This window comes from Stegodyphus dumicola, chromosome X1 (genome assembly GCF_044657685.1).
Source record: "Stegodyphus dumicola isolate Sdum_Otavi_A_Nest chromosome X1, ASM4465768v1".
NCBI classification, from domain to species: Eukaryota; Metazoa; Arthropoda; class Arachnida; order Araneae; family Eresidae; genus Stegodyphus; species Stegodyphus dumicola.
In genome coordinates, this window is record NC_140780.1 from 157,531,671 (window position 1) to 157,540,446 (window position 8,776).

The following is an 8,776-nucleotide window of genomic DNA, read 5'->3' on the forward strand; positions in this document are numbered from 1 at the left end:
TATCACTCCATTACCACAGCTTTTAGCTATAGAAGCCCTAGCTATTACACTCACGCCAAACACCTCACGACCAATCACTATTATCTCCACCTATTTTCCTATACACTCACCTACAAATTCTGTCAGGACAGATTTGCAAACACTATTAAATATTAACAATCGTGTCATTATAGGTGGAGATTTCAACGCACACCACCGCGAGTGGAACTGCTGGGATATTAATCAACACGGACGCATTATTCACAACGTTGCCCAAGCGGCCAATATTAATCTTGCAGTTCCAGAAAAACCAACACACTGTGGGATAGGTAGACTATCAATTATGGATTTTTTCATCTTAAAAAACATCAATTCACCGAGTTATGTTGAAAGTCTGACAGAATTGTCATCAGACCATAACCCTGTGATGATGGAAATATCTACTGACTCCTACAGTACACCACACAAAAGAGCCTTTTTACGAACTGGGCAGGATATGCCAAAGCTCTAAACAACACTCAGTATCCTACCATCACGATACATTCGAAGGAGGAGTTAGACGTTTTCAACGAAGACTTTACTGATGAACTATAAAACCATGAGAGCTGACAGGAGATACAAGAACAGTGTCATCCGGGAGCTGATCAGAAACAGAAACCATGTACGCAAGCAGTGGCAGCGTTTCAGATGTCCCATGGTCAAAATTCTACTGAACCAACTAAACCAACAAGTCAGGACTCTGTTAAAAAACATGCACAACTTGACTGTGCCAGACATTTAGAATCACTATCTACAGATGATAATTCACTGTGGAGCGCTGTTTCTAAATTTAAAAGACGCAACACTAATATTCCGCCCATTAACGGCCCCAACGGGATCGCATACACCGATTTTGAGAAAGGTGAGTCTATTGCAGATCACTATGCTTCTCAATTTCACACTCACAACATTTATAAACCCAATACAGAACCCTTAGTTACGTCACTCATCACAAAATTCCAAACAAAAACACACACAAACAACACTCCCTTAATTATGCCATCAGAGATTATTAGTTATATCGAGAAGAGAAAAAACCGAAAAAGTCCTGGTCTGGACAAGTAACAAGATAATCAAGGAGATGGGAGCGAAAATGTTATGCAAATTCACCAAACTCCTGAACGCCATGCTCCGCCTACAGTATTTTCCAGCCAATTGGAAAACAGCTATCATTACACCGATTCTGAAACCTAGGAAAGACCCCACCCTGGCTACATAGTACAGGCCGATCAGTTTACTATCGACCCTAAGTAAAATAGCTGAAGCCGTCATACTGAAAAGGATACAAGACTTCCTAGAAGAAAATAACATTCTCATCCCTCAGCAGTATGGATTCAGGAGCAAGCATTCCACCACGCATCAACTTTATCTAGTCACAGAAATGATAGCTGAAGAGTTCCAGGAAAGACTCATTACAGGAGCTCTCATTCTCGATATTTCGAAAGCCTTTGACTGTGTATGGTTACAGGGCCTCACATAGAAGTTAATCACTCTGGGTTTCTCAGATTACATCATTAACATCATCAATTCATATCTTTACGATAGACACTTTGTCGTTCGGTATAACAATACTCACTCTACACGGAAAGTAACTTTCGCAGGCTTGCCTCAAGGAAGTTTACTCTCGCCCACATTATTTTCAATTTATACGAACGACAACCCTCACAACCATCTCACTACACTAGCACTCTATGCAGACGACACTGCGATCCTCTACCAAGAGGCGTCTATGGCCGCAGTCGTACAAACACTACAAGAACACGTCCACGCATTAGAGTCCTGGATGATCAAGTGGAAAATCAAAACGAATGTGGAAAAATCGGAAGCTGTCTACTTCACTAGGAAAAAAATTCTTTACCTAAGTATTACCCTCAAGATGTACGACGTCAGCATTCCCTGGGCCAAGCAAGTTAAATACCTCGGTGTCATTTTAGACCAAAAACTCACTTGGACCCCACATATCACATATACTTTGAATAAGTTTCGGGATACTAGAGCATTACTTAACCCCTTAATTGCCCGAAACTCCGTTTTATCTACCCAAAACAAACTTCATGTATATAGATCCATGCTGCTACCAATTGTCCTTACGCCTGTCCCGTCTGGGGTTATGTATGCAAAACCCATATGCTCAAAATACAGCAATGTCAAAATGTTACTCTACGGATAATCTCCAATAGTCTTTGGTTCTTCAAGAACGAGACCATACATAATGAATTAAACATCGACAGCATTAGCATTTACATTGCAAAAATTGCAAAAAAAATTCTTCAACAACATCGAAAAAGTTAATAACAGTTCTATTCCAAGACTGAATTATGACTACACTAATGACGAGAACAAAAAAAGACCCGGAGCAGTACTCCGGCACCTAATTTAATTGTACCCAGCTGTTCCCACATCTCAGACTTATTTCTTTATGATTTTGTTTAATTTTTGCATCGTTTAATTACTCATTTTACACTCTTTTTAAGTTTATTTTAAAGACACGCATAAATGTCGCCATCTATATTTAATAACCTGCACTACTTAATTTTCATTTCACTAGCAGGTCTTATAAAAAATATTTATTTTCCCACACAATAATTGATTAGGCCATCTTACATTATTTCAACTCATGATCTTTTTATTTCTCATATGTATTTTGTATTTAAACCCTACAGTTTTAACTTCACTTTTCTCTGAATTTACGCTAAGTTAAATTTATAATTTAGCCCCCCTACCAATGCCTGTCGAGCAAGAAAATGCACTCTCTTTCCAGGTCATCCATTGGCTTACATGACCCAGTAGCTTCTCCCAGCTCTACATGGACCTGCCCTTCCGTTTGTTTCTCCCTCATTCAAGCGCCGGAAGACGAAGCAGTAGCATCTACATTTATTTCTCCAGAACATGAACCTACAGACTCTAAGATTTGTACGTACGCAAGGCTCATACATTGCTTATCTTTATCACTGCCTATCGCGACATTCACTGGATTCTTCATGAGGAAAAAAATTCTCAGTTACGAACCCCGCCATGAAAAGATATGCCTTTTGCACGTGCTCTACACAGGATGTGGCTTTTCCAGCCTAGGAGCCTGCTGAAGTGCCCAGCACCTGAGCCTCCAGTTATTTGTCTCGTGAGCCTTGAGAAAGGACTTTAAATGCCAACGAAATCGTTCAACAATACAATTTGATAGTGGATGACAGGCTGTCATTGTGATACTGTTTGTACCAAAAATGCTTGCAAACTCTAAAAACATTGCGAATCTCATTTGAGCACTTTGGTCTGCTGGTATGACCCGATGGGCAGCCAAAGCGAGATTTCCATGAGTTGAAAATAGCTCTGCAAATAGTTTCCGTTTTCATATCGGGGTTAGGTGTGGCTTCAGGCGATTAGGAAAATCTGTCTATTAGAGTTAAAAGGTGCATGTTGCCTTCTAATGTCGGTAACGGGACAACAATGTCCATGTGGATTTCTGAAAAAACGTGCACCAGGAGAGAACGTACGTAATCGTGCGTTAGTGTGTCTGGTTATTTTCGATCTCTGACGAGATTCACAGGATTTCACCCAATTTTTGATATGACGTTTCATATCCGGCCGTACATAAAAAGTGTCATATCTGGCCGTACAAAATCTTTGCTCCTCCAAACTATCTCTTGATGAAGAACTAAATTATTTAAAAGCAGTAGCTTTTGACAGGGGCAGTTAATCAAGCAGTTAAAAAATTCTTATCTCAACACACCAAAAGGGACACTCTTGTTTTAGGAGATTATAAAAATTATGTTGCCATTCCCTTCTTTCCATCAATTAGCTATAAATTTGCACGTATTTTACAGAAATTTAACTTTCGGGTCGTTTATTCTCCCATCAATAAAATTCCGAGTTCCACACTCAAGGACCCCATTCAGGATATGAATTTCTGGGGTATGTACAGGATTCCTTACCAGTGTGGTTTAATTTACATTGGCCAAACTAAGAGAGCCTTAAAATTTCGCGTTAAGGAACATGAGGCATATGTTAGAAAAAAAGAAACACAGAAGTCATCTGTTGCCCAGCATTGTTGGTCCGAAAATCACACTTTCAATTTTTCTGTTGCCAAAATTATTCAAAAAACATCTTCCATTGGTGAACTGGATTTTCTAGAGGCATTTCACATTCAAAAAAATTTTCTGTTCTAGTTAACGACCCTAATTCCAATCCATCTTTGCCTTCAGCCTTTAAAGAAATTATGTTTTAGTTTCTAGTTTCATCAACAGATGACGCCAGTAGCTTGATTCCTTTCCAGGCTTTCTTATCTTATTTTATTTAATCATTATATCTTATCTCGTTCATTTGCGCTTTTGTAGCTGAGGATCATGGTTCAGTAAAACCATCGAAACTAGTCCTGTGAAAATTGGAAAATATAATGCCGATTTTTATTGTTTGACTTCTAAATTAATATTTGTTCGGCGTGTTATTGTATCTTATTTATATGTTAGTTTATCTCTATTAATACAGCAACATAAACTGCACAGCTGTTCAGCAGCCAGTCAGAAAAATTTATATTAGAAGTACTAACTCTATGGGGGGGGGGAACACACCAGAATACTGAAGCACCACGGAATACCGGCTGGCCAACTATAAAAGTTTCTGAAATTCTTCCAACTTACCCCAGCCACGTAAGCCTTGCATGCAAGCATGCACTGACAAAAACAAAGTCCGAACCTGTTCATTCTATCTCTTTTTTGTTCAGCATCAGTCGCACACATAAACTCAGTTGATATTTCTATGTACTAAAACTATAAGTACAGTATTTATGAAAAATGTATAATTAAAATGTATTCGCGGGGTGTGTAAAATTGCTTCGGGAGCCGCCAGTTTCATACCACTGTAGCACAATGCAGCGAAATCCTTCAGTTTAGGATATAATTACTTTCTAAGGTTTTCTTTGCATATAAATCATTTTCCTCTGCGTTGATGAGCCTATTCTGTGAAAAAAAAAAATCAAACTTTTTGTATGATCCCTTTAGTGTAAAATTTCCAAGTAGTGATCGAACTATTCATTATATTTTAATACAGAAACGGCCAAACTGCGGTTGGCGAGCTTCATGCTTCTTTTTGGCTTCTTAAATACGGTTCGAGTTGAAAGAAAGACTAGTTTTATTTTTGTGAAGTGCTTATAATTCGAAACAGAAACCATAGTACAGTGCATTTTATTTTGAGAATCAGCTAAGTAATTTTTTTAAATTACGTTAAGTTAATTTTAATCAATTTCTAGCTATTCGTCATGAGCTAATCTTTAAGGTTACACACATTAACATTATGTAAAGAAAAGCTCATTAAACAAAAAGTATATTATAAAATTTCTACAACTTTACTACGATGGCTACTCGCAGAACAGGTGAGAGCTACTGGGACAAGATATTGGGCAGAAAAGAGAAATATATCATGGAGGTAGGAAGTAAGATGGAGTAGCCCTAAACAAGTTTCTCCCGTACCCTGCTCTGAAGCACCGGCGATCCCTAGGTGGTGACCAAAACATTGGGTCATTTACCATTGAGTTCAATGGGATTTGACGCGGCATCTTTTAAATCGAAAAATGTAAGTCAATTTATAATTAATGCTCTATTCGGTTCATTTTAAATTAGAGAATTATTAGGAATTAGCGAAATACTTTAAATAGTACTTGACTTTCTCTGAACATTTCTGAAAGGGAATAAAATAAGTTTTTTTTAAGTATTATTTAAAACTTGTATCCGAGTTATTATAAAATGTAAGGGGAATAATTCTTTTAATTATACTTATCAGATTTTTTTTATCCTTCATTTCAACACTACATATTCCAAAACTCTTTATTACGTTCTTAAGTGCGCATCTCATAGCATTTTCTTTACAATACCTTTTAACAGATTGCTTTCCAATACGAACAATTCTTGCTTAAATAGTTTTATAACGTATTTGTCAACAGGATTTCAATTTATGTTTACAATTCAATATTAAGGTTATTATATATTTAGATAACATTTATAATCATTATAAATTAGATACATTTAATAATTAGATTTCTTCATAGTACTTTCACAGTTGTTTATAAGTGAATAAATTCTTCATTTCAAATACATTTATAAATAATTTAATGAATATTTAAGTATTTTGTCAAAGGCAGATACATGCTTTTTGCAAGCACATGCATAAACACCCATACATATTTCCTATTTTTCGATTACCCTATTTTCAAATTCTTAATAAGCTGTTCTGATGATGTAGCACGTTCACATGGTCACATCATCTTGACCGCACATGGTACTTCCGCCAAATTCGCAAATGTATCCCTCTTCTGTTCCACACATTCGTATAAAACTGTACATAATTTTACACAAATGTGTGGTTCCAAATCAAGGGAAAGCTAACTTGTTGGCATATCTGTGTGTATATTTATTAATTTTGACGAGGATTGCAGCATTTGATGGTAATTTTATTTTTAATTAACCCAAATAAGTAAAACGTGTAACCCCAAAGTGATTATTTTTCAGATATATAAAATTAAAACGATGGGTTTAAAATGAGCAGCAGTAAAGCCTCTCCTCTAAAAAATTTTAAAAGGTACATGTTACAATAATATATGGATGTGAAAAAAATTTGTTTTATTTAAAACATTTTGGCGTTTGGAAAATAAAATAAAAGTAGCGAATACTCTATCAAGGGTATCGAAAGATGTATACAATTTTAAATGTACCGTAAGGTATTTTTCATTCTTTAAGCATACCATTTTTCTTAAAATCTATATTTTTGTAGTGCAACAGCTTAGAATTTTATAAAACAAATTCATAATCAAAATCGCTGTTGTTAGTTATCGAAAAATAACCAAGATGTAATTTTTGCGTAAATGTCAGTAAACTATACAAATTGCTATTATCCATCACACTATGAATGTTTTTTTCATGGGAAAGTGTCCCTTTTTCGATTTCTATGGAACTGTCCTGTGTCGAAATACTATCAGAATCCTGTGAAGCGAGCTTCTGAATGTAAACAAAGAACACCCCATCTGGTGACCCAAGCTTCAAAGCAGTGCTTCACTTCTAGCGCCGGTTGGCCCCTCTTCCCTTTCCTACCTCCATGAAATATATCGTGGGGGGGAACACGATCTGGTGAACAGCTCTATGAATAAGTGTAATCGTAGTTGGAATCGCAGTGGAAGTACCAAAACACACAATTTGTGTACAACGAGTCAACTAAATGATATAGAACTAGTTAAATCTCAGGGTGTTTGTTCTTTTATTAGTTGTTATGAGAGAAACTAAATTATTATTTTTCTTACGAAACATCAAGTTTGAGTTTATTGTGAAACAATTTTTGTATTTCTAACTGCAGTTTCTCCGCTGCATGCTGTATTTGTTTTATTGTTTCCATAGGAATTCACATGGGTTAAAGTAACGGAAAACTATAGTTTTATTTTTCAAATTATTTGGTTATTCAGTTGAAAGGAAAATTTTGTTTACACTACATGAGCTTTCGTTTTTAATTTACTACCATTAAAGTAAGTTGATAATTACTATCAGAAAGCAAAAAAAGTTGGAAACCAGAACAAAATGTTTTTAATGTTTGTGAATTAAACAGAAGAAAATATTAAATGATGTTTCTAGAAGTCCGTCAGTGTGAATGTGTGACACCTTTGAAAATTATTTGTTGTTAACTTGAGTGTTCGTAACTCGAGACATCGTTCGGCATCAGAGACTTTTTTCCTCCTATAATTTATTCATAATGCGAATCATTTGCTGTCTTAGGTTTCAACAGAATTTATGATTCTGATGTGAATTATATCGGAACTTAATGCTCTTTGATAAGCTTCTAGGATCAACCTATTTTTTTCATATTTATATCTTAAAATGTAAATTTATAACAATCACCAACTATTTTGACATCATTGAAAATGATTTTTAGCAACAGATTTCTTTCACGAAATGTATGCAAAAATAGAAATATTGTATGAAATAATGTTTTTCAAATTTCATTAGAAGTCTTTTAGTGTCTATTATTATTTTGTACGAAGTTGAAAAAAACATATTCTATCTCTTATTTTTTCAATATTTGATAATTCGTTTGTTATAATTAATTTGCAGAAATTATAACTCGTGAGCTTTAATCTATGCAAATTCTTTTATACTACTTAGCATGAGTACTTTATGTAAGAGTCTCAAAATTATGAATTTTAATATAATTAAAATATTTGAAAAACGTCATTTAGAAATGCAATCCCTGAATACTGTAGCGCTTCAATAAATTTAGCTCCAAGTTTAAAAATCAAAACTCATATTAAATTTTCGCCATGCCTATAAAATTTTGATTAATCTATTTTTTCTTCTATGGACCGTTCTATTTATAGAAGTTCAGCTGTAATTAAAGCAAAAATCCATGTTTGAAATTATTAATCTAGAAAATATTAAGGAATTTTGCCACAGTTATGAATACATATACTATTCTTCTGTGTGACCCGTATACCAAAGAAGTGTCAATGTCGAATTTCATATGTTTGATATATGGCTCATAAAATGCATTAGATTTATCAAACAAGTTGTGTATGCACACTTTAATATATTGTTTAACAAACGAAATTTGGATATTAACTGTGTTGGTATGTATAATTCCATAGGATATGGGAAAAACATTTGCCCATACGTTTTGTAAATTTATAAAGAATATCTGAGTTTAAAAAAAAATTTTTTTTTATTACTTGTTACATTAGGTCTAAGGAAAGATATCAAAGAAGAGAAGTGATTGCTTTGCGGGTAAAGATGTG